General features: G+C 38.5%; 1 protein-coding gene across 2 annotated transcripts in view; it reads left to right on the top strand.

Moving 5' to 3' along the window:
• Window positions 1-27,877, top strand: part of LYST (lysosomal trafficking regulator) — a 222,488-nt gene that overhangs the window by 21,746 nt on the left and 172,865 nt on the right. The gene's annotated exons all lie outside the window — the stretch shown is intronic.

Genomic DNA, 27,877 nt, shown 5'->3' with positions numbered 1-27,877 from the left:
ATTTAACACTGGTAAGTTAGTAATATGCAGGGATTAGCCTAATTCTTTTGTTTCAGTAAAAATGGCTTGAAATAAATGGGCCATCACATGTTAAATGAAGATCTTTTAAATCAAATTATATAGTATTTGTAGCAATAGAATTTGCCCTGTAAAACTTGGATAAAAAGTCTATCAGTCTCCGAAGCCAGGAGCTATGGCTTGTGCCTATAGTCCCAGTTACTTGGAAGACTGAGGTGGGAGGATCGCTTGAGCCTGGTTCGAGTCCAGCCTGGGCAACACAGCAACACGTCATCTCTAAACAGAACAAACAAACAAAACATATATATGTATATATCAGTCTTCTGGAATTTAAGGTCTACACTTTAAGAACCAGGAAATAAGCTAATTTTTTAAAATAGATTTTCAACCTAAATATATCTTAAAAATGTATAAAAATCTGTCAGATTAATAACTAATTATAAACTGATCTTGGAGTCTTTGAGGACACTGTATTGTCTTTGATATTATTTTATTTTGCTGCTGTGTCTCACCAGTGTTTGGCTTTGTAACTCTTAATCCCCCAACTTTGTTTACAGTAATGAGAGAGGTCCAATACGTTTGGAAATGTTGAAGGCTTTCCAGGTCTAACTGCTGAAAAACAAAAATCTTACCTAATAACATGAAAGATTAATGCTTAAAATTGATTATCTTAATCAAGAAAGGAATCAAATAATTTTCAAAAGGCTAGTCATTGTTCCATTCAAATATGATTCTTTGAAATTAAAACATAAAATGGATGAGGACATAAGAGAGCTTTTCACTATTTTAACTGAATGGAAGAAATAAATGAACAATAGGATAGATAGAGTACTACACATATTAGAAATGTTTAAAACTACTGCCACTCATCTTTAAAAAGCAATGTTTATATAACAGATTACTACTTAGCAATAACAAGGAATGAACTTTAGATCACACAACAACATGGATAAATCTCAAAATAATTACACAGCACGAAAAAAAGCCAGACCAAAAAGAAAAAAAAAGTACATACTGCATTGTTCCATCTATAAAATTCTAGAAAATGCCTATTAATCTATAATGGAAGAAAGCAGATCAGTGCTGGCCTGGAGATAAGTTACAGAGGGAAGGGGCAGGAAAGAGGGAGAACAGTGGCATACTAGGAAACTTCAGGGGATACTAAATATGTTTACTATCTTGATTTGATGATGATTTCATGGGTGTACACATATGTTGAAACATATCAAATTATGCACTTTATGTGGTTTGTTACATGTCAGTTATACCTGTAAAGTTGTGTTTAAAAGTGGCTTGACCATGAAAAGACATGGAGAAATCTTTAGTGCATATCACTAAGTGAAAAAAGGCAAACTGAAAAGTCTGCATACTTTATGATTACAAGTGTATGGCATTCTGGGAAAGGCAAAACTATGCAGAGAGTAAAAAGATTAGTGGTGAAGAGAAGGAGGGATGAATACGCAGAGCACAGAAGATTTTTAGGGCAGTGAAACTATTCTGAAGATACTACAGCGGTGGCTACATGTTATTATACATTTGTCGATACCCATAGAATATACCACATCAAGAGTGAATCCTAATGTAAACTGTGGACTTTGGGTGATAATGACCTGTCAGTGTAGGTTCATTGATTATAACAAATGTACCAGTTTAGGGGGGCTGTCCATAGTTGGGGAGGCTGTACATGTGTGAGAGAGCAGGGTGTACATGGAAACTCTGTAATTGCCTCTCTGTTTTGTTGTGAACCTAAAACTCTTCTAAAAAATAAAGTCTTTTTTTAAAAAAGAGGATAGAAGATTTCTGCCAGAAACCTGAAGAATTGCATATTTTACATTTAAAAATGGGGGGAGAGGAAGGTAAAGTCCACAAACTATATATTGAAAATCTTGACACTGACTGATTCCTAGAAAAACTATAGACCAGCTTGCCAAGTGCTTAGTGATTTGTAAGTAGAAAAGAAAGCACTGATTACTAAGACCCAGAATTTGTTTAAGAACAAGTCATATTAAGCTAACTTCATGCTTACTTTGCCAAAGATGTAATAGTATTTGTATGATACTCTTTGTATAGTACTACTTTATAACTTACAGAGTACATTCCCATTTATTATTTTATTTAACCCTGACAACATCCCTTTCAATTCGTGTAAGATGAGAAAGACCTCAACAGTAATAATCCCAGGAAGGCGCAAAGGGGACAGATGTGAGAGATTTTAGAAAGGCCTTGTGTAGTTATGGATAAAGGAGAGGGAGGAATCAAACCAGGCTTTAAGGATTCTAGATTGTCTGAGGGTGAATGGTGATGCAGATAATTACTCGTAATTTAAAAAATACGGGTGGAGGAGTGGATTTGGAGATGTGAAATCCATCAGTTTTCTTCAGTTTGGTGGAATTAGCTGTTTTATTTCCTTTGTTGAAACTGAGTCAGATATAAATACATTTAAAAAAAAAAAAAAAGGCCTGGTGCTCAGGAGAGAAGCCTAAACCCAGTAAAACAATTTTCATTTGTTCAGTAAATACATTCTTTCAAATACTTTTGGTAATGAAGGGAGGTTAGTGGGTAGAAGCTTGAGGAAGTAGATGTGATCATTGGGAAGGTTTGTCTGTTTTAAGGATGGAGAAGCCAAGGACACTTCAGTGGATTGAGGGAAAGGGACCATTGAAGAGGAAGAAAATTGAAGTCACAAGAGGTAGAAGATAATTGATCAAATGTACCGAGAGGAAATGGAAGAGTCAGGTCCAGGAGGACAAATGAAAGAGTTACCCTGAAGAAGAGGAATGATGTATCTTCCTGTTTAAAAACGAAAAGGAAATGGGGTAGATATAGATATAAGTTAGTATCCAGGATGACATCTCTTTTTCTCTGTGAAGCAAGATTATCTGCTGAGATTGAGAAGGAAGAACATGGGTTGGAGTATGCTTGAGGGGAAAAGAAAAGTTACTATTGAGATTGGAAAAGGGACTTAACTAGGGGTGTGTGACCTCTTTGCTGAATCATGATGAATACCCTTCCAGGCTTGAAATCACAAATGTACAGAGGCCAACAGGATGGTTAAGCAGTGTTCTCCAGCAGCCTGCCTGCTCCCACTCCCCTTCCCTGCCCCCCATAACAATGCAGAAAACAAATAGACTGAACTTGGACCACTCCCCTTCCCCACCCCCATAACAATGCAGAAAACAAGTAGACTGAACCTGGATTGAGATTGGAAGGGAAGGTGTGATGGAAAACTTGAGTAGGGGGTAGTGGGAAGTCAAGGAATAGAGAGTGGTAATCAGGCTGCTAATTGAAGGGTTGAGCCATAGGAATCCTGCGGAACAAAGCCAAGCCAAGACAAGGCTGGTAAATGTGGATAATGAAGAGGATGAAGAATCTAAATGAGTTAAGTGCAGGATTAATGGAAATAAAAGAGTACTAGAGATGGAAAAATTGGCACATATGATGTGAGAATTCTCAATATAAGATTCTGGAGTTAGCAGTTTCAGGTGATGATAAGGGCCAAAGAATGACCAATGATGGGTGGATAGCCAAGATTAATAGTGCTAATTATAACAATATTAATATTAATAAAAACTACTATTCATTGAACACTGTGTAGTAGTCACTATAGTAAATATTTTCCATAGGTTATCATGCTTATGTTTCACATATTAGTATCAACATTTTACAGATGAGGAAACTGGAGCTCAGTGAGATTGAGTAACTTTTCCCAAGACTCACAGCTACGAAGTACCTGAGTCTTTCTGAGTCCTTCTAGCACTGAAGCGCTTATGCCTGACTGCTAAACCATGCTAGCCTTCTGCAAAGTAGGGGTCATTGAAGAAGAAGAAGGCAAAGAGCATTAAGTCTTGTGTGTTGGAATCAATTATTCTTATGGATAATGAAGTCCCCAGAATATATAGCTTCTGTGTGGAAAGGAAGATAGTCATATGACAAAATTCTCAGTAAATGGAGATGGCTGACTCAAAGGTTGGTAGGTGACAACTATAAATATAGCTATAATGTAATCTTAAAAGTGGATAAAATCGAATAACAATGACTCACAAGTCATCTTGGGAAACTAGGAGAATACTGACTTGTCTTCCTGGCCCCCAAAGTGATGCATGTGAAAATATTAACCATTCATTTCTTAACCCTCTCTTCTCTCTTGGCTTGTGAAATTTTATATATATATATGTGTGTGTGTGTGTGTGTGTGTGTGTGTATTTACATATGTTTGTGTATATGTACGTGTGTGTGTATATATATATATACACCTGTGTGCACACGTGTGCACACACACACAGACACACCCCCCTCTTTTTTGGTTTTCCTCCTACCCCTCTAACCACTCCTCCTCAGTCTCATTGGCTGGATTCTTCTTTGCCAGCTCCTTCATGTTGGTGAGCCTCTGGATTCTCTCCTCCTCCTCACTTCTCTTTCTTTGTGCTTTCCTTTGATGATCTCATCTATTTCTAAGCTTTCATATACCACCTATATGTTAATGACTTCTGAATGTTCATCTAGAGATGAATCTAGAACTTTCTTCAAATCCCAAGATCCTTATATAGGAAGATGTACCCAGAAGAAATAGCCCATGATATTTCAGGGCAATATCATGTGACTAGAGAAAGTCATCTTAGGCTAGTAATCTCCACTCATGCCCATCTAGTTGAGGGCTCAATTCACTTATTTTCAACATCCACAACCATTTCTAAGGTGATAGCTTCTCTGGTTACTTATCACTGGTATGACCAAACATCTTGATTTGCCTAAGATGGCTCTGGTTTATGCCTATTGTTCAAGACCAACCTGGCCAACATGGTGAAACCCCACCTCTACTAAAAATACAAAAAATTAGCTAGGTGTGGTGACTGACGCACACCTGTAATCCCAGCTACTGAGGAGGCTGAGGCATGAGAATCACTTGAACCTAGGAGGTGGAGGCTGCAGTGAGCCGAGATCGCACCACTGCATTCCAGCCTGGGCGACAAGAGTGAGATTCCATCTCAAAAAAAAAAAAAAAATCAGTGTATCCTGTGTAACTTGTAAGAGCTGCTTATATCCATCAGCTCACTCTTATCCTACTTTTCATATTTAAGTGTCTAGACTTCGTTGTACCTTTACTGCATTATGACTTAGAGTTTGTTCAAGATTAAAATCTTTTGCCATTTCCTGAATTTCTGCTTAGTGATGCTTCCAAAGACAGTAATACTGATAATTATTCTTGAAATATTTCTCTATTAGCCTTATTTAAACATTTTGGAGAATGTTTCTAAAGTCATTTGCTCCACATTACTGAAATATATTTATTTTCTCTTCACCTTATTTTTTAAAAAACAGAACCCAGTAAGGCAGTTTTGATAAAACCTGATTATGCACAGTTTAAGGAAACATTCAAGATGTATAATTTTAATCTTAAATTAATCTTGATACTTACTACATTTTCTGAATGTTGTACTCTCATAAAAGTTCACAACCCAAAGAGGCATTTAGAGATCATCTAGTTTTTGTTTTTTAAATATCTGTAAGAATAATGGGCATCAGAAAGGTTAAGCACCTTGCCTGAGATCCTAAAGAGAACAAGGCAAAACAGAAAACTGAGAATCTCTTGACTTTTAGTCTACTATTCTTTCTGTTATACTACCAACCATTTGAAAATTTTAATGTATTTTAAGAAAGTGATGTCATAACCAAAAGATGTCTGTGCATCATAGAAACCCGTAGTGTTTGGTTTTCAATATGTAATTTGCTTATTTTAACCCTTTAACTTTAACCCTTTTTCTTTATACAAGTCTACATTTAGACCACAGTGATAGAAACTACCGAGTATGATAGAAACTACCCAGTGTGGTAGGGAAAAAAATTATGTGGGTGGAATTTGAAATGCCTGTGCTCAGAAAATATTTATATATATTCCTTTCTTATTTCTGTTCTGTGCCCTGCTCCCCTAACTATCCATCTTCACACATGGTTATAGAACAATAGATTCAGCCACCAGATCTGAGTTTGAACTTGTGGTTATCTTTCTTGGTGTGAAATGTTTTATAACAGTAAACACATTTTTCTGTAATTGACTGCCTCAATTTTGTTTTTTCTTTCTTTTGAAGGGAAGCTAATTTTTTTGTGTTTCTTAAGTATTATGAAATAAGAGGAAACGTGCTATCTATACGTACAAGGTATATTTAAAGCTTATAAATATCTGTGTTCAGTATGTCTAAAACTTATTTTGCAGAATCTTCTAAAACTTATTTTGCAGAATCTTTAACCTTATGCAAAATATATATGAAAAAAGTTTATTATTATAGTACAGCTACATAAATTATTTTTATTATTTTCATTTCACATTTAGGATAAGGCTTCAAGCTGTGTTTTTAGCATTCCTCAGGAGGTATGGAAAACTATCATGCTTATAATTGATTTTCAAGAACTTTTAAACTGTATGCTTTGAATTATCTTTAACAGTATGAATAAGCATCCAAAATTTTATTGCTGAAGGTTTTTGGTTTTAATATGAAAAATGTTTGGTAAGGTTTTTAAGGTGTTTTGGTAGTGCCTTAAATGCTAATTGTGGAATAGAGAATGGCTTTTGTAAATGTGTCTATTTCTCGGAGCCTTACCTGGGGGAACATTTCCTAAAGGTATTTGAATATTAAAATGTTTTCTATCAAAGTTAGTATTAAATGAACTGGTGTTTATTTATTGAACTCTTGTATCTGTGGTACTGTGTTAGATGCTCGTATTTTTCTGATCAAATGAGATCTGGTTTCCTTTCTTAAGAAAAGTATAATCTAGTTTTAAAAGAAACAATACAGTACAGTGTGGTGAGTGATAAGATAGAGGCATGTGGAAAAGTAATTAATTGGGAATTAATGGGAATTTCCATAGCAACATGATAAAAAATTAGTTGAGAAAGTGTATACCCTTTGAAGGAATTGCAGGGTGGTACAACGTGTTATGTGTTGGGAGTTTGGAAAAGCTAAATTGTAGCAGGTATTGCATACTTTGATCATAAGCAGTTGGGATCTTCTTCCCTATGAATTGGAGTGACATTTGTCATTCCAAGGGATATGAGTAACATTTTTAGTGGTTGTATATTTAGATTAAACAAAAAATAGACCAGACGGTGTGATCAAGTAGGAGGTTGTTAGTATTGCAAGTAAGAGAGGAGTTGAAGGTCTAAGGATGCTTAGGTGTAAGATTAGAAGGGAAGGACCAAATTCAAGGTGATGATGATAATATCTAATAATTATTGATTTTCCTGCCATCTGCCAGGCACTGTGCTATGCATTTTACATGAGTTATCTCGTTTAATGTTGATATTTGCAACAACTACAGCTACTCTTACGAACTCAGTTGTATAGATGAGAAACTGAGGCTTAGAAAGAGGAAGTCGAGTACCCAAGGTCATAGAGCAGCAGATGCAGAGGTGAACCAGTAAGTGGTCAAGAGGGAGAATTGACTAGGCGCTAGATGAAGTGCTATTCTGGTTTCTCACCTCAGTCACTGGACAGAGGCCATTTACTGAAAGAGGAATGAAGAAGGAAGAGCTAGCTGGCTTATTGGAGAGAGAAGTCAATGTCTGCTTTGGAGAATAGAAATTTGTATATAGAATACAAAGGGATTGCATGAGTCTGAATCCTGGCCCTGACACTTAGTAACTCTGTGACTTTGAGCAATGACCTAACCTTACTGTGCTTCAGTTTCCAATATGTGTCAACTAGGGATAATAATGTTACTTAGGAGATTGTTAGGAGGATTAAACTAACTACTCTACTTACCTAGAGTGCTTACAGTAGTGCCTGATGTGTAGTAATTAATCACTGTCGGTGTTAGCCAGATTATCATCATCATCATCATGCTATAAAAATCCAAAGGTCTGTTTTGAGGAGGGATGTAGTAGTCAGTGTAAAACATCTAGCACATTCCTTCTAACAGGGATAGAAAGCCGGGGAGATGATTTACCTGGATGAACCTTCATAGTTCCTTTAAATGCCGTCTCTCTCTCTCTATAGCTACAATATCTCAGAATTTCTACCCTTTTACGGTGCTCAGGGCCAAACACAGGTTCTTCCTGAGATATCTGGTTGCCGAATTTGTTTGTTTTTAGGAAAAATGAACTACCTGTTGAAAGGCTTAAGTTTGGTGTGTTTTAGTGTGACTTCCTCTGAATTTCTATTAAAATTTTGCCTGGCTGCCCTATGCCTGAGTTTCCTTTATTTCCTGGCCAGCTTTGTTCTGCAAGGAGCCAGAGTAACCTCTCCTACCTAGGTCAGCGCCCCAGGTTTCAGGGCAGCCGGAATGGCATGTTAACCAAGATTTCATGGGCTTGGGGAGAGGGGTAGGGAAATAGGCAATGTTGTTTATTGACACCCTGAAATATGAAAAAATAATATGTACACCTTTCTGGGCCATTGCTGTCTTAGATTTCCATTCTTCCCCCAGAACTACTGCCTTACTGCTGTTATACATGTTTGTTTTTTTAGTTTTCTTTACACAATTCTACATAAATTGGAAATATTTCATTAAACACATTTTTCTACTTTAACTTAGCTTAAATGCATAATACAGAATAAATATAGGAACAGCACAACCATTTATTTCCATATTCACTAGTTAAGGATTATTGTATTCCCACATTTTAAATATAGAACATCTAGTTCAGAGCCAATTCTTAACCCTCCGATGCTGAAATTTCTGATGCTCTTTAGAGCTGAAGGTGTTACTTCTTGTTAAAATGTAAATACTTCTTTTCAAGAGGAGCAACATTTTTCTTCCAAGTCATTTACTTTTTGGTATAAATGTACAATGTGGAAACATGGAAAAAGATAACAAAGCTGTAAAACATCTTGAGAAGTTTGTGGGGGGGGCAAGAAGTTTGTGGTGCTTGGAGGCGTGCTTGGGAGTTGGCACTAAGTGCAGCTGTAATTAGTCAGTTTTCTGTCCTGTCCACACAGAAAACTGTCTAATTACAGTTGTAAGTTGTGCCAGACCTAATCGCTAAAATGCTCTGAAAGGTAGAATTCTGAAAGATATAGTTTGGTTGTGAGTAGTCTGTCAAAAATTGTATGCAATATTAGGAAAAACATTGGATAGGACTCTGCAGACCTAGCTGTTAAGTCCTCTGACTTTTGGGAAATCTCTTAACTGCTGTCTGCCTTAGTTTATCTGTAAAATTTTGAGGGAGGTGATATGATCATTAACCCAGAGATCGTTTAACTCTCTGAAAGTTGATTGTAGAATGGATTCTCATTTTAAAATAATTTATTAAATGCGAACTCTGGCAGTTTTCCTTTATCATCAGTCAGCTTGTCACTTACCTCAGTATTAGTTGAAAAAATTTCTTTTGAGTATGGCAGTTACGTCTTACATATGACTGTGTTCCAGAGGCTCGTTTCTAAGATGGTTGTTGAGAATGTTTAGAATGCATAAGATTTGCCCTTACAGACAAAATAAACTACAGTATACTTGAGTGTTGCATTGTGAGACTTCCCCGGGAAAAAGGTCCGGCAAAGTACTGAGATTACCTCAACACGTGTAACTGGCTTACTGTTTGCCTTACGTGGTGCTATCCTACTTTTGGGGCCCTTTCCCCAGATTGTTGGAGCTACCACAAATGGCTTGGAGGTACAGGAATCTCTTCTCCCTCCCTGACAGGCAGGGGGCTGGGAGAGAATGGGGCAAAACATATTGCTAGCAATTCAAGTTGGAACTCTGAATTCATTTTCCCGTTGAGGCATGAGTTGTTACTAAGATTCTGTAGGGTCTGTAGTTAAAAGCCTTAACAGCATTTCCTTCCTGAAGCTGTCCCAATGTTAGTATCTACGGAACTGGAGACCACAATCTTTATTTCCTAAGAATACATGACATCTTGACTTCTAGTCAGATGCTCCTTAATGCACTCTTCAGAGAAGCAAGTTCAGTATTTGTCAAGAAGGGCCTGGGCTCTAAACAACTGCTATCATTTCTTTTAAAGTTAATAGATTCAATGAAAGTTGAACATACCACCAAGTATGGTGAGTAGTCAATAAACATGGGATCATGATTTGTCTTATGGAAGATTTCAGTTTGTGAAACCATTTATATTATTGTTAAATTGGTTTTCATGAATTTTCTTATTCAGTTATTTAATTTAGAACTTTAAGTGTCATATCTTTCCCTGATCTGCATTTTAAATTCCAAGAGGAATTTGATCACACAAAGCCCATTAAATATTTTAATTTCTCCTATTTAGTGAGTACCAGATTTTGCTTCAGTATTCTCGAGAGTGTATTTATTATCCACTATAAAATAGATTATAAAGGTTTTTATATTAATAAAAGTAAATATATAAAAATAATATTCCTAATGAACTTTGTTTTGTCTTTAGTTAGGAATCATTCTTTTTTTGCCAATAAACATATTTTTATTATTTTTAATTTTTCCATCAGTTATTGGGGTACAGGTGGTATTTGGTTACATGAATAAGTTATTTAGTGGTGATTTGTGAGATTTTGGTGTACCTATCACCCAAGCAGTATACACTGTACCATATTTGTAGTCTTTTAATCCCTCGCCCCCCTCCCACTCTTCCCCCCAAGTCCTCAAAGTCCATTGTATCATTCTATGCCTTTGCGTCCTCATAGCTTAGCTCCCACATATCAATGAGAACATATGATGTTTTGTTTTCCATTCCCAAGTTACTTCACTTAGAATAATAGTCTCCAGTCTCATCCAGGTCACTGCAGATGCTGTTAATTCATTCCTTTTTATGGCTGCATTGTATTTCATCATATATATATACACACACACACATATACATACATACTTACATACCACAGTTTCTTTATTCACTTGTTGATTGATGGGCATTTGGGTTGGTTCCACAATTTTGCAATTGTGAATTTTGCTGCTATAAACGTGTGTAAGTATCTTTTTCGAATAATGACTTCTTTTTCTCTGAGTAGATACCCAGTAGTGGGATTGCTAGATCCAATGTTAGTTCTACTTTTAGTTCTTTAAGGAATCTCCACATTGTTTTCCATAGAGGCTGTACTAGTTTACATTCCTACCAGCAGTGCAGAAGTGTTCCCTGTTCACCACGTCCATGCCAACATCTACTGTTTTTTGATTTTTTGATTATGGCCATTCTTGCAGGAGTGAGATGGTATCACATTGTGGTTTTGATTTGCATTTCCCTGATCATTAGTGATGTTGAGCATTTTTTCATACGTTTGTTGGCCATTTATATATCTTCTTTTGAGAACTGTCTATTCATGTCCTTAGCCCACTTTTTGATGGGATTGTTTTTTTCCTACGGATTTGTTTGAGTTTGTTGTAGATTCTGGATATTAGTCCTTTGTCAGATGTATAGATTGTGAAGATTTTCTCCCAATTCTGTGGGTTGTTTGTGTACTCTGCTGACTGTTACTTTTGCCATGCAAAAGCTCTTTAGTTTAATTAGGTCCCAGCTATTTATCTTTGTTGTTATTGCATTTACTTTTGGGTTCTCGGTCATGAAATCCTTGCCTAAGCCAATATCTAGAGAGGTTTTTCCAATGTTATCTTCTAGAATTTTTATAGTTTCAGGTCTTAAGTTTAAGTCCTTAGTACATGTGTAGTTGATTTTTTGTATAAGGTGAGAGATGAGGACCCAGTTTCATTCTCCTACATGTGGCTAGCTGATTATTCCAGCATGATTTGTTGAAAAGAATGTCCTTTCCCCACTTTATGTTTTTGTTTGCTTTGTCAAAGATCAGTTGGCTGTAGGTATTTGGGTTTATTTCTGGGTTCTCTATTGTGTTCCATTGGTCTATGTGCCTATTTTTATACCAGTACCACACTATTTTGGTGACTATGGCCTTATAGTATAGTTTGAAATCAGGTAATGCGATGCCTCCAGATTTGTTCTTTTCACTTAGTCTTGCTTTGGCTATGCAGGCTCTTTTTTGGTTCCATATGAATTTTAGATTTTTTTTTTCTAATTCTGTGAAGAATGATAGTGGTATTTTGATGGGGATTGCATTGAATTTGTAGATTGCTTTTGGCAGTATAGTCATTTTCACAATATTGATTCTACCCATCCATGAGCATGGGATATGTTTCCATTTGTTTGTGTCATCTGTGATTTCTTTAAGCAGTGTTTTGTAGTTTTCCTTGTAGAGGTCTTTCAATTCCTTTGTTAGGTGTCTTCCTAAGTTTTTTTTTTTTTTTTTTGGAGCTATTGTAAAAGGGGTTGAGTTCTTTTATTTGATTCTCCACTTGGTCGCTGTTGGTGTACAGAAGAGCTACTGATTCGTGTACATTAATCTTGTATCCAGAAACTTTGTTGAATTCTTTTATCAGTTCCGTGAGCTTTCTAGAGGAGTCCTTAGGGTTTTCAAGGTAAACAATCATATCATCAGCAAACAGTGAAAGTTTGACTTCCTCTTTACTGATTTTGATGCTCTTTATTTCTTTCTCTTGTCCAATTGCTCTAGCTAGGACTTCCAGTACTATGTTAAAGAGGAACGGTGAAAGTGGGCATCCTTGTTTTATTCTAGAGGGAATGCTTTCAACTTTTCCCCATTCAGTATTATGTTGGCTGTGGGTTTGTCATAGAGGGCTTTTATTACATTAAGGTATGACCCTTGTATGCCGATTTTGCTGAGAATTTTAATCATAAAGGATGCTGGATTTTGTTGAATGCTTTTTCTGCATCTATTCAGATGATCATGTGATTTTTGTTTTTAATCCTGTTTATGTGATGTATCACATTTATTGACTTACGTATGTTAAACCATCCCTGCATCCCTGGTATGAGACCCACTTGATCATGGTGGATTATCTTTTTGATATGTTCTTGGATTTGGTTAGCTAGTATTTTGTTAAGGATTTTAGCATCTGTGTTCATCAAGGATATTGGTCTGTAGTTTTCTCTTTTTGGTTATGTCCTTTCCTGGTTTTGATATTAGGGTGATGCTGGCTTCATATAATGAATTAGGTAGGGTCCCCTCTTTCTCTTTCTTGTGGAATAGTGTCAAAAGGATTGGTACCAATTCTTTAAATGTCTGGTAGAATTCTGCCGTGAATCTGTCTGGTCCTGGACTTTTTTTTTAGTGGTAATTATTAAATTACCATTTCAATCTCGCTGGGTCTGTTCAGGGTATCTAATTCTTCCTGATTTAAGCTAGGAGGGTTGTATTTTTCCAGGAATGTATCCATCTCTTCTAGACTTTCTAGTTTATGTCTGTAAATGTATTCATAGTAGCCTTGAATGATCTTTTGTATTTCAGTGGTGTCAGTTGTAGTATCTCCCGTTTCATTTCTTAATGAGGTTATTTGGATTTTCTCTCTTCTTTTCTTGGTTAATCTTGCTAATGGTATATCAATTTTATTTATCTTTTCAAAGAACCAGCTTTTTGTTTCATTTATCTTTTGTATTTTTTTTGTTTGTTTCAATTTCATTTAGTTCTGCTCTGATCTTGGTTATTTCCTTTCTTCTGCTGGGTTTGGGTTTGCTTTGTTCTAGTTTCTCTAGTTCCTTGAGGTGTGACCTTAGATTGTGCTCTTTCAGACTTTTTGGTGTAGGCATTTAGGACTGTGAACTTTCCTCTTAGCACCACCCTTGCTCTATCGCAGAGGTTTTGATAGGTTGTGTCATTATTGTCATTCAGTTCGAAGAATTTTTTAATTTCTATCTTGATTTCGTTTTTGACCCAATGCTCATTCGGGAGCAGGTTATTTAATTTCCATGTATTTGCATGGTTTTGAAGCTTCCCTTTGGAGTTGATTTCCAGTTTTATGCCGCTGTGGTCTGAGAGAGTGCTTGATATAATTTCAGTTTTCTTAAATTTATTGAGACTCGTTTTGTTGCCCATCATATGATCTATCTTGGAGAAAGTTCCATGTGCTGTTGAATAGAATGTATATTCTGCAGTTGTTGGATGAAATGTCTGTATATATCTGTCAAGTCCATTTGTTCCAAGGTATAGTTTAAATTCATTGTTTCTTTGTTGACCTTCTGTGTTGATGGCCTGTCTGGTCATTGGAGTATTGAAGTCCCCCACTATTATTGTGTTGCTATCTCATTTCTTAGGTCTATTAGTAATTGTTTTATAAATTTGGGAGCTCCAGTGTTAGGTGCATATATGTTTAGGATTGTGATATCTTCCTGTTGGACAAGGCCTTTTACCATTATATAATGTCCCTCTTTGTCTCTTTTAACTGCTGTTGCTTTAAAGTTTGTTTTTTCTGATATAAGAATACCCTGCTGGCTTTTGGTGTCCATTTGCATGAAATGCCTTTTCCCACCCCTTTACCTTGTGTGAGTGCTTATGTGTTAGGTGAGTATCCTGAAGGCAATAGATAGTTGATTGGTGAATTCTTATCCATTCTGTGGTTCTGTATCTTTTAAGTGGAGCATTTAGGCCATTTACATTCAATTTTAGCATTGAAATGTGCGGTATGGTTCCATTCATCATGCTCCTTGTTGCCTCTGTACTTTTGTTTGTTGTTGTTGTTTTGTTTTTGCTTTTTAACTTGCATTTTTGTTTTATAGGCCCTGTGTGATTTATGCTTTGAAGAGGTTCTGTTTTGATGTGTTTCCAGGATTTGTTTCAAGACTTGGAGCTCCTTTTAGCAGTTCTTCTAGTGGTGGCTTGGTGATGGCGAATTCTCTCAGCATTTGTTTGTCTGAAAAAGACTGTATCTTTCCTTCATATATGATGCTTAATTTTGCTGGATACAAAATTCTTGGCTGATAATTGTTTCGTTTGAGGAGTCTGAAGTTAGGGCCCCAATCCCTTCTAGCTTATAGGGTTTCTGCTGAGAAATCTGCTGTTAATCTGATAGGTTTTCTTTTATAGGCTACCTGGTACTACTGTTTCACAGCTCTTAAAATTCTTTCCTTCATCTTAACTTTGGATAACCTGATGACAATGTGCCTATGCGAAGATCTTTTTGAGATGAATTTCCCAGGTGATCTTTATGCTTCTGTATTTGGATGTCTACGTCTCTAGCAAGGCCAGGGAAGTTTTCCTCAGTTATTCCCCCAGATATGTTTTCCAAGCTTTTAGAATTCTCTTCTTCCTCAGGAACACTGATTATTCTTAGGTGTGGTCATTTAACATAATCCCAGACTTCTTGGAGGCTTTGTTCATATTTTCGTATTCTTTTTTCTTTGTCTTTGTTGGATTGGGTTAATTCGAAGACCTTGTCTTCGAGCTCTGAATTTCTTTCTTCTACTTGTTTAGTTCTATTGCTGAGACTTTCCAGAGCATTTTGCATTTCTAAAAGTGTGTCCAAAGTTTCCTGAATTTTTTATTGTTTTTTTTTCTTTATGCTATCTATTTCTTTGAATATTTCTCCCTTCACTTCTTGTATCATTTTTTGGATTTCCTTGCACTGGGCTTCACCTTTCTCTGGTCCCTCCCTGATTAGCTTAGTATCTAACCTCCTGAATTCTTTTTCAGGTCAATCAGGGACTTCTTCTTGGTTTGGATCTATTGCTGGTGAACTAGAGAGATTCTGGGGGGGTGTTGAAGACTCTTGTTTTGTCATATTACCAGGGTTGGTTTTCTGGTTCCTTCTCATTTGGGTAGGCTCTGTCAGAGGGAAGGTCTAGGGCTGAAGACTGTTGTTCAGATTCTTTTGTCCCACGGGGTGTTCCCTTGATGTAGTATGCTCCTCCTTTTCATATGGATGTGGCTTCCTGTGAGCCGAACTGCACTGATTGTTGTCTCTCTTCTGGGTCTAGCCACCCAGCGAGGCTCCCTGGCTCCAGGCCGGTACGGGGGGTTGTCTACACAGAGTCCTGTGATGTGAACCATCTATGGGTCTCTCAGCCATGGATACCAGCGCCTGTTCTGGTGCAGGTGGTGGAGGGTACAGTGGACTCCGTTAGGGTCCTTAGCTTTGGTGGTTTAATGCTCTATTTTTGTACGGGTTGGCCATGTTTTAATGCTCATTTTTGTGCTGGTTGGCCTCCTGCCAGGAGGTGGCGCTTTCCAGAAAGCATCAGCTGTAGTAGTACAGAGAAAGATATGCGGTGGGCAGGGCCCTAGAACTCCCAAGATTAAATGCCCTTTGTCTTTTGCTACCAGGGTGGATAGGGAAGGACCATCAGGTGGGGGTGGGGCTAGGTGTGTATGAGCTCAGCCGCTCCTTGGTTGGGTCGTGCTGGGGCTGCTGTGGGGAATTGGGGGTGAGATTCCCAGTTTACTGGAGTTGTGTACTTAGGAGGATTATGGCTGCCTCTGCTGAGTCATGAAGGTTGTCAGGGAAGTGGGGGAAAGCCAGCAGTCAGAGCCCTCACCCAGCTCCCACGCAAACAGAAGGGCCACTCTCACTCCCACCGTGTCCCCCCTAACAGCCGGGAGTCTGTTTCCAGGCTGAGGGCTAGATGGGCTTGAAAACTTCCCCGAGGCTATCCACCTCTCAGCTACGAAAGAAAAGGGCTTTAGTTCTTCCCTCCACCTGTGAAGTCTGCGAGCTGGATTTGCACCCTCCCCGGAGTTCTGGCCAGCAGGCCTCTCACCGCGTTCAAATTGTTAGAAAGTTAGGCTAGAGAATTCCTTTCCCTGTGGGGTTTTACCCCGTGCTCCTCTAGCCACCCTCCCAATGGATCCTTGTGGTGCCAGGCAGGAATGGGCTACTTAAGGACCCAGGGAGCTCCCAGGGCCTTTCTGCTGCATTCTCTACCCCTGTAATTCGCTAGGCTTGGCTCTCTAACTTGATTCAGCTCCAGGTAAGGTCAGAAACTTCTCCAGCAAACAGACCTTCAGCTTCTCCAGTGGGGGTGTGTGTTCGGGAGAGGAGGGTCTCCCTTTCCCACTTGCACAGTTGGGGCACTCACAGTATTTGGGGGTCTCCTGGGGCCTGCAGGAGCAATCCGCTTCCTTCAGAGGGTCTGTGGGTCCTCTCGGGATTGCTGGTTTGTTCTTGCAGTGGATCTGGAGCTAAAATTCACGATGCGAGCCCCCGCATGCTGCTCTGTCCAGAGCTGCAATCTAGTCCTGCCTCCTCCCTTCGCCATGATCCCAGGAGCTCCTCTCTTTAGTTAGGAATCATTCTGATGGTTATTGCTTAACACATCTAGTATTGACTAAAAAGTAACACAGTAAAGCTTAGATTAACAGATATTTTCTTGCTTAAATATTGTACAGTTCAACTGATATGTTTTAACTGGCTTATTCTTTAAAGAGAATTATATTAATCTGAACAAGTGCAGTTTCCCCCTCCCCCTCTTTGGTCCCCTCCCCCCACCAGTGTCCTGCATTTCAGACATACAGTTCTGTGTTGTAGTCTAAAAAGTTTGTAGAGAGAGGTTTAAAAATCTTGTTTCCAGGTGTATGTATTACAATCCAGTGGACTTGAGTAAAGGCTCTGGATACCATTTAGAGGTAGTATTTAGTGTTAGGGAAATGCCTTTGCCTGTTGTCTAATTTCTAATTGATAGAAGAAGAAAGGCTATGTATCTTCTAAACTTGCTTATTTCAGTTTTAGTTAATTACCCCCCAAAACATATGTAACTCCAAGACAACTGGGATAGTAGAGTCCAGTGACTAATCATTTCTGTGACCTTGGACCTGTAGGCCTCAGTTTTTCTCAACTGTAGAATGTGGGGTTAGAGAATATGATATCTAAAATTTCTGCCATTATGACAACATAAGATTCTAAGTTATTCATGTTTATTCCTTTATTCATGTCATTTACGAAATGATATAAATAGTGTTATCTTTTTTCTCATAAAGATTTTTTATTTTTACTGATGTGTTGTAAAGACTATATGAGATCTTTGAGAAAGTTGCTAATCAATCTATCAATATATATTAAACTCTGGAGAGCTGGGATTTAGAATAGTTAAATCCATATAAACTAACCTTTATTTTCAAGAAGGCTGCTTCAAATCATGGCAGATTTTGATTTAACAGAATTTATTGGGCACTTACTATTCTGTACATTATTTTGCCTAATTCTTAAAACAACCCTGATTTATCACAGTCTCCTCTTTGGCACATAACATTTTTGAAAAAAAAGTCTTTCCAATGGCACCTTCTCTAATACTATTGAATTAAGAAAATTAGGCAAGCACATAGTGTTACTTTAAAAGGGAATTTTCCAGGATTTTTTGGCATTTGGTGAAAGACTAACAAGTCTTTTGGGTGTTACTGTTTGATGAGGAAAAAGTATGCTTTCTAATCAACCTATAAGAATAAATATCATTATTATAACCTTTTTTGTTGTTTTTTCCTTTTACTTCTTTTTTTTTCTTGTGGAAGCCACAAGACAAGGAAAAAGCAGGAAATACAGGGACTTCTTATTTTTTTTTTTCAGTGCTTCCTTGGAAACAGCGTTATGAAATAGAACATCATTTTCCTCACACTGATCTGAGGAAAGCTTGCAGTGATCTTTTTCTTCCTTCAGATGGCACTGTCTGTCATAAGGTGTGCAGCTAGTACTGAGCATTTACATAGAGCTATAAAATTTGTCAACAACGTTTACTGAGGTTATATAATTTCTTAGGCTCCACATAGCAACTCTGTGGGGTAGTTTATGGAAGAGGCAGCCAAACTTCACACAGCTCTGTGTGACTAGCTAGTAATTGCTAGATTCCTGATCTGCGGCTTCTGGGTCCTATTTCACTACTGTCATGATGCCTACTGTATGTATATCCCACTATTCAGAACAGATTCATAAATAGTGAAAATAGAATGAGCTGGAGCATATTAATAAATATCTATTAAAATATTTACTTAAGAAATAAATATTGGAATTAATGAATTTGTGAAAAAGGGAACTGTAGCACAATGGACCCCTTTCCCTTCTTATCACTGTGGCCACTGGCTATTTGATATTTATTGAAAAGGAAACTCAGCCACCTAGGGACCATTTCTTGCCCTGTTGTTGAGCTTGAGATTTTATTTTCACTGTTACATGTAATGTCCTTGGTAGCATTGTCTAGAACACAGACATGACAAGGCATCTAAAAATGCCATTATATGAGGAGCTGCCCTAAAAGTGAAGAATATATGTGGTCATGACTTGCTGTGAGGGGCGGGTGTAGTAGTTCTCTATGTCAAGAAGATAAATGCGTGAAAATCCACAAGACTGAGGGTGATAGCTTAATTCTGTAATCTTTTAGGTGGATAATAAGTTGTGGAAATTAATCACAGAACCGGAACAGAGCTAAGATATCAAAGTTAACTCTCCAGATGTCTGCAGGAAGTCTCATTCAATGAAAGCAGAGCCACTGTTGACTGACTTTAGTAACCATTTCATTTCCAGAAGGTAAAGGAAATAATCCAGGGAGCCAGTACTCTTGAGTCTATCTTTGACCTAACTTGACTACGAGGGGCTTAATTAGACAAGTTAACCTAATGAAAATCCTGAGAGAGAGGCCACGCCATTCATTCAACAAATGAGTAGAATCGAATGCCTGCTGTTAGCTGTGTTCTGTTCTAGATGCTAGAGATTTAGCAGTGAATACAACAGACAAAATCTCTGTCATTATAGGGCTTTCATTTTAAGAACTTACAATGATCTGTTGTCCAAAAATACTAGCTTCATGGTTACTTAACTGCAAGGACCTTAACTTTCACTTCACTTTAGACATCTGCTTGCAGAGCCACACTGTGGATGTTGTCATCTGGGACCGCTTGTTTCAGAAATCTAAAAATTCTGACATCTTCATTCCCACATTGTGTACTCTTCAGTCTCGTAGAGATCCACACTTCCTTGATTGCCTGGATTTTCTGCTTGTCCGTCAACATTTATTTTCCTGGCCTCTTTCTTTTTCCTACCCAGTCTGTGTCTCATTTTTGGCCATAAGGACTGTTCTTCCACCCATACCCTTGGGTCCCCTTCACTTATGCTTCTGCTGCCTCCACCCACCAAAACTCCCATTTCCAGATCAGTGATAACAGTCTGCATTGTCTACTATTAGACCCAAGCAGCTGAATCCTGCTGGTGAATCTGAAATATCTGAAAAAATCCATACCACCAGAAATTCATGGTTTTCCACCTCTGCTAAGCTAGTAGCCAACCAGTAAATTCTTTTGTCTGTCATCACTACTTTCCCCCATTTGACTATTCTTCCAATAATTATTCTAAATTACTTAGCGTTTAGCCCCCAATCTCTAGACTCTCTTCTTTAAGCAGACAACTTTGCCTATTACTTGAATGAAAAAATTGAGCCAGTCATTCTTGAGCTCCCTCAGTTTCTGGCCTTCCACCTGTTTTCTATATCTGCAACTCTCCTTACCTCCTTTCCCTCAGCCTCAGAGGATGATGTGTCCCCTCCTGCTTCCCCGCCCCAGCCTAACCTCTTTACCTATGCCCTTGATCCAATCCACACTTATTTTCTCCATGAATTTTGTCCTTCATTCATTTGTTCTCTTGCCCCTGTCTTCAGTATCTTCCCTTGTGCTGGCTGCAGTGGTATGCTAGTAAAGTGGCTCTCCTGGAGAAAGAAACAAAAAAGACCCTAATGCATAACATTTGCCCATTTCCATGATGTAAATACTCTCACCATGATGATTTTAAGCTACCAACATGGTGCCAGTGATGCTGGGAAGAAGTACACACAATCAGAGCTGATAGGAGATGGATGGCCACGCCGCACCACCTCTTATTTCTTATAGCCTAAAAATACGGTTCTTCCAATTCTTTTAAAAAAACAAATACTTGAAAAAAAATATTCCTTGACCTATGCCTCCTTCTCCAGCTCCTCTCTATTTTCTGTTTTTCTTTTCTAATCCTGCCTTCTCAGGAGAGTCTATACTTGCTATTTCCTTATTCGGTCTGGTATTGGAAACCATGAGATGGAGTTAAGGATAGTTGTTGAGAAGGTATACATTTTGAGCATTGCTGAAATTGGAATGAAAGGCATGGTGGATTTAGTCTCAGTAGTCACTGTAAAGAAGTTAGTCACTGGCCTAATAGACAGAGGACTCGGCTCACCTGGTGTGGAGTGGTTTTGCCCTGACAGCAGACTCTGCACACGTGCCTCAGTTCTACTTGTGTGTTCTTTGCAGGTGACAGTACCATTTATCCAGTTAACCAAGCCAGTATTCAGAGAGTTGTCCTGATCCCTCCCTTACCATTCACTTCTCCATCCAATTAATCACCAAAATCGTGCTCCTTTTAACTCTTGGATATTTAATAAAATTATATTCTTCTGCTGTTGCTTTAGAAAAAAATATCCTTACCATTTGCTTGGAGTATTACGCCAGTCTCCAAATTGGTTTTCATGCAGCTAGAGTTTTCTCCATAAAATGTGTCTTCCACATTGCCACTAGAATGACCTATGTGTTCAAGATTGACCATGCCACTCACATGTTCAAAATAATTCATGGGCTTCCTGTCACCTGTAGCAGTGAGTCTCAGCCCTGACTGTTCATTAGAATCACTTATGAAGCTTGTTAAAAATACCGATGTTTAGGTCTTGCTGTGGGTTTAGCAGATTAGGTTCTCTGATCATGGGGCCTAGACAAACTCTATAGGTGATTCTGATAAGACTCACTAGCCAATAGATTAAAGCCCAAGGTTCTTAGCATAGTGTACAAAAGCCTTTCACCATCTGGTCTTTGCCAGCCACTCCCTCCATCCTTACTTTTCCTGTTTCTCATTTTGTAGTTGTGATACCAAACTTACTGTAATTTCCTCAGTGACTTAACTTGAGCTGCTGTTTCCATCTCTAATGCTTTTCTTCCCTTCTTTTCTCCCTTTACCTGTACAACTTCAATTTATTCTTCATGAAGCTTCCCTGGCCACTCAAATTGGGTTAAGTGCCCCTTAGCAGTACATAGTACCCTATATATTGATTTGCCTTTGCCACCGTAATGTAATCTTCTTGAGGGCAGAGACTGGAATTACTTTATGGTCTTAGTGTCTGATACAAAGTGGTTGTTTTGTAAATGATAGCTGGCAGACTAATAAGCAGGAAGAGGAATATGGAACAAAGCCAGAATATAGAGAATTGGAGTACAGAGTTCCTAAAATTCGAAGAAAAGGTAGGTAAGATGCCAGAGATAGTCTCTTGAAGGGAAAGTGGTTATAAGGTGGTAATAGGCAGTATCTCTACTGAACAACTGGAAATAATATGTGAAGGAAAGGGAGAGGGAAAGTGGCCACATGAACTGATGATTTATTTTATTTATTTATTATTTTATTTTATTTTATTTCATTTTATTTTATTTTTTGAGACAGAGTCTCGCTCTGTCGCCCAGGCTGGTGTGCAGTGGCGCGATCTCAGTTCACTGCAACCTTCTCTCCCAGGTTCAAGCGATTCTCCTGCCTTAGCCTCCCGAGTTACTGGGACTATAGGCGGTGCCACCGCACACGGCTAATTTTTGTATTTTTAGTAGAGATGGGGGCGGGGGGGGGGGGTTCTCCGTGTTGGCCAGGCTGGTCTCGAACTCCCAATCTCAGGTGATCCACCCACCTTGGCCTCCCAAAGTGCTGAGATTACATGCATGAGCCACCATGCCCAGCATGAACTGATTTTTAAATAATGTGCACAAGAAAGAAGGATATGAAACCAAATGGTCGGGTACAGTGGATCACGCCTGTAATCCCAGCACTTTGGAAGGGTGGAGGTGGGTGGATTACCTGAGGTCAGGAGTTTGAGATCAGCCTGGCCAACTTGAGCCCGGGAGGTGGAGGTTGCAGTGAGCTGAGATTATGCCACTGCACTCCATCCTGGGCGACAAAGCGAGATTCTGTCTCAAAAAAAAAAAAAATTGTATGTATATATATATATATGCATATATATATATATATGCACACATACACACACCCGCACATATAAAACCTATAGAATAGGAACACAGTCCTGGTAGAATAATGAGCTAAGATTTTGAAAAAGTTGGGCTGACCTTTTACATTTTATATGTAGAGAACGAAAATGAGGCCAGGTGCAGTGGCTCACGCCTGTAATCCCAACACTTTGGGAAGTCAATGCGGGAGGTTCACTTGAGCCCAGGAGTTCGAGACCAGCCTGGACAACATGGTGAGACCCTGTCTCTACAAAAAGAAAGAAAGGGTGCGGGGGTGGGGGATAGGGCAGTAGGGGGAGAGAGAGAGAATGAATATGACAAATAAATAATAGATTCTTACCAACAAATGAACCCAATAATCAGATACAGAGAACAAATGAAATTTCTTAGCTTTCTTCTCTTCTCTGACATGGAGAATGATCTACACACAGACTAAGAAGGGTACAAGTGAGAAAAATAAGAGGAGAAAATTGAAGCCCAAGATTGGGGAGGAGATTGTATCAGAACTCTGGATGCTCTAAAATGAATTCACAGCTCACGGTCAGATTCTGAGAACATTTGTTAATGTCATTGCTCAACTAATAATCTTTGAGTAATTATGGTGAAATGTGAAAACTTGTAGAAGCCTGTGGAGGAATAATGTTCTAAAATTAAAAAGAATGTAGATTCCATAGATTTTTGTAAACTTGATGTTACTTCCACAAAAGACTCTAGAGATCATTTTTAAAGATTTTCAAATATTATACTTAAAGAAAAGATGAGCAATAAAGGCTATGTGGGCTTTCTAAGAATTCATTTCAGATAACCCAGTTTCTACCTATAGATTCTACATTTACAGATTAGGAGAATGCTGCAGCTGTAATATATCTAGATTCCCATGGAGTATTTGACAGTCTACCATTCTATACTTGGGGACATGAAGGAGAGTTGGATTATAGTATGGGTATAGTTATTGAACAGTGGAACTCAATCTTGATTTAGTTACTCATTGGCAGCCTGGCAGGAAGTCTCTTATGGGCTGCTGTTTTTTGACCCTGTTACACTCATCAGTTTAACACCTCCTTCCCACTTCTCACTCTCAGCTGGCAGTCTTGCTGTTTATTGCACCAAGAAAATAGAAGCACCTGAAAAAAATTCTTGGTCCTCCTATTGCCAAATATACTAATCTTCCTACATCTATACTCATATTCTCTGACATTCTTCTTATTCAATTAGATGAACTGCCACTGTTCCTTCCACTTGTATGTTGGTCTTCTTCGTTTTGCCTACTCATTGTTCCTAGAATTATCTCTTCTCATTCTAGTTTTTCATCTATTTTCCTTTCTCTGTTAGAGAAACATACTATGTTTCAACTTAGAAACAAGCTATAATATTAATCAGGTTTTTTTTTAACCTCACTTATCTCATATCCCCCTCAAGCCATCACCCGTTCCCTTGCATGCTTTGTGGCAGAACTTCTCAAAAGAGCTGTCTAAATTGCTTGCCTTCATTTCCTCACCACTCTTTTCCACCCCACCAAGACCATTCTTTGAAAAGATTGTCAGTAACTTCCATGTTGCTAAATCCAGCAGTCAATTCCCAGTCTTCATCTTACTTAACGTCTCAGAATTCTTTTTTTTTTTTTTTTTTTTTGAAACAGGGTCTCACTCTTACCCAGGCTGGTATGCGGTGGCTCAATCTCAGCTCACTGCAACCTCCCCCTTTCAGGTTCAAGCAGTTCTCATACCTCATCCTCCCAAGTAGCTAGGATTACAGGTGTGCACCACCATGCCGGCTATTTTTTGTATTTTTAGTAGAGATGGGATTTCGCCATGTTGCCTAGGCTGGTCTTGAACTCCTGGCCTCAAGTGATTAGCCTACCTCACCCTCCCAAAGTGCTCTGATTACAGGCTTGAGCCACTGCACCCGCCAGCTTTCTCTCAGAATTTTTGATAGCATTGGTTACTCTTTTCTGTTTCAAGCTTTCTTCACCTGGTTTCTGGGAGATACCACTCACCTGATTTTTCTCCTGCCTCACTTGCTGTTCCTTCTCACTCTCCTGTGTTGGATACTTACCCTCTCCATTGACTCAGCCATGCTAAGCCCAGGGCTCAGTCGTAAAACCTCTTCTCTGCTCCCTTACACTCATTCTGTAGGTCCCCACTGTTCATTATAGTAGCCCCTAGCCACATGTGGCTTTTGTCTGCTATATTGTGTGGCAGAAATTATAGAACAGGCTCATCGTCTCAGAAAGCTCCGGTGAACAGCACTGCTCTGGGTTATTTCATCTGTCTAGTCCCATGGCTTTAAAAATTTATTGATGATATCCTGATGATTCCCAAATTGATTCACTAGTTCCAGCTTCCCTGCCTGTTTTGATCTTCAGCTGCCTACTTGATTACTTAATTTCTAAGAAACCTATCACACCTAACATAGCTAAAACTGAACGTTATTTTCCCTCGCAACTGTTCTTATGTCAGTCTTACCTATCAGTAAACAGTACTATTCTTCACACAGGCTAAAAAACCTTATAGTCTTTTTTGGGTGGGCATTGGGAGGGACTTGCATTCTTGGGGAGAAATGGTTTCAGGGGAACACTTCTATTTCCTCTTTCCATGCTTACTTTAGTTCCTGAGAAGGAAGAATGGGTTGACTTTTCTCACTTTTTCTTTGCAATTATTTTTTACCTCTTTTCCTCTTGCACTCAATATCCAGTGCATCCAGCATACATTTATCTCAGTGGCTTGGAACACACATTTCCCAGATACCCACATGGTCCATTTACTTATTCCATTCAAGTTTTTGCTCAAATATTACTGCTTCAGACCTTCCTTGTCCATCCTATCTGAAACAGCATTCCTATCACTCTATACCCTTACTTTGTTTTACTTTTTCATCGAATTAACATGACCTGACATTATAGTGTATGTTTGCTTTTCATCTGTCTCTACCTCACTATAATACATGATGGTAAGGATTTTGATTCTGCTCTAAACTCAGTGCATAAATTAGTAGCTCACATACAGTAAATGTTCAATAACATTTGTTGAATTAAATGGCATATTGATGAAACTTCTGATGACATAAAGTGAGATGTAGCTAATACATTAAATCAGTGTTTGTGTATGTATGTTTTGTTTTTGCTTGTTCATATTTTACATTTTACCAGTCACTATATGAGAAAAAGTGAAACATTATTTTTCTGAGAAGGTCATTTATATGATTATAGGCATTTGTTACTATGTTTTTCATTTACGGTAAATGCTAAGGATATAAAAATTCTACGAATATCGTTGAGGCAAGTTTTCTTTGTTATGACATTATAACAATTGTTGTATTAGAAATTGAAATTATAGTAATAAAGTTAGATTTAAAATTGGGCATTATAGCTATAAAAGGTAAAAAGTAATAAGACAGCGTCCCTGGCCTTAAGTAACTTGTGACCTAGAGGGTGAAACAGTCATAGATAAGTAACTACAGGGTGTGTCTATGTAGTTTGGAAACAGAGGCAAATATATAATGGGCTAAGGGCATCATTATTAAAAATGTATCTATACTTCCAGACCTTCTGGACACCTAGAATGATACAGGATGATAAAAATTAGAATACAGGTGTGTATAAAGAGTGCTGGCAGACTCAAGGAGGACACATGTGACTGTGCTGGTGGTTAGAATTATGATCTTGGATAAAATGAAACTGCATAGATATTCAAGTGAGGCTTTGAAACTACAGCGATAAAGAAGCCATGCCAGTTTAAGAGCATTAGAGAAATCCCTCAGCTTGGCCTAGAAAACGTCCCTCGATAAGAGAAACAGACAGATCTAGCTGACCAGCTGCCAGCTTTCACTTCTTACGGCCACGTTGAGTTAGCTGGAATCATCTTAGCATTGCAAGATAGATGGCTCTACCTTGTGGTAGTCCAAGCTGGAGGGTGGTAGTAGTCAGAGCAACTAATATAATACCATCTTTAGGCTCACAGTTTGATCCATAATTTCCCTTCCATAATTTTATTTTATTTTTTCCCCTTCCATAATTTTAAAGTTAAAAATATCTGCATGGGCTGGGCACGGTGGCTCACATTTGTAATCCTAGCACTTTGGGAGGCCGAGGCAGGTGGATCACCTGAAGTCAGGAGTTTGAGACCAGCCTGGCCAATGTGGCGAAACCCCCCCCCCCCCCCATTAAAAATACAAAAATTAGCCGGGCATAATGGTGGGCGCCTGTAATCCCAGCTACTCGGGAGGCCGAGGCAGGAAAATCGCTTGAACCCAGGCGGCAGAGGTTGTTGCAGTGACCCGAGATCACGCCACTGCACTCAAGCCTGGGCGAAAGAGTGAAACTCCTCTCAAAAAAAAAAAAAAAAAAAAAAATTGCATCATATTGATTAGCTCAGGAGGCAGCAGGAACAGGTATGGAAGGTGTGTTAGGACTCTATTCCAGGGCTGTTCCACTTGGTTGAGCCGTTGATATACTGCTTTCTGGTGCTCTGCCAGAGGAATGAGGGGGTGAGACTGAAATATACCCTGTGCTTTGATAGCTGTGTGCTCTGCTGTGTGGAGCTGCACACATCAGGAAGGGATGTTTTTTCCTAATTCACACAAAGCCCTGCATTGTCTAACACAGCTGTTTTCTGCCTGGTTTATCTTCAAGTGCCTAGAATAATGTGTGGTACAAGAACTGGTTGGCAAGCTGAAAGAAACTTAAGACAGTTTTCCAGATTTGAGCATTTTGAAGTAATTAAAGATCACTCCTGGGCCAGGTACAGCAGCTCACGCCTGTAATCCCAGTACTTTGGGAGGCCGAGGTGGGCAGATCACTTGAGCTCAGGAGTCCAAGACTAGCCTGGGCAACACAGCGAGACCCCATCTCATTTTTTTTTAAATAAAAACAATTTAAAAAATCAATCTGATTTTAAAACTTGTAATTCAAAATATCTTCATGTTTGCCGCATAACTATGATAAGGAAACATTCTTCATGCTTCTTCCTGGTAAGCACTGTAGAGAAGGGGAGAGCAGGTAACTAAAGAGAAATATCCTGTTGCTATCCCAGAAATAGAAATTTATCCTTTAGTCTTCTAGAAATAACCTTCATTATATTCTACTCAAAAGATTAATTCATTTAAAAACTTCAATAAAGATATGAAATTTGATGATGATTAATAAATCA

The sequence above is a fragment of the Gorilla gorilla genome, chromosome 1 (assembly GCF_029281585.2).
Source record: "Gorilla gorilla gorilla isolate KB3781 chromosome 1, NHGRI_mGorGor1-v2.1_pri, whole genome shotgun sequence".
Lineage (NCBI taxonomy): Eukaryota > Metazoa > Chordata > Mammalia > Primates > Hominidae > Gorilla > Gorilla gorilla.
The sequence above is the reverse complement of the archived record's forward strand: the minus strand, read 5'-3'. Positions and strand labels throughout refer to the sequence as shown.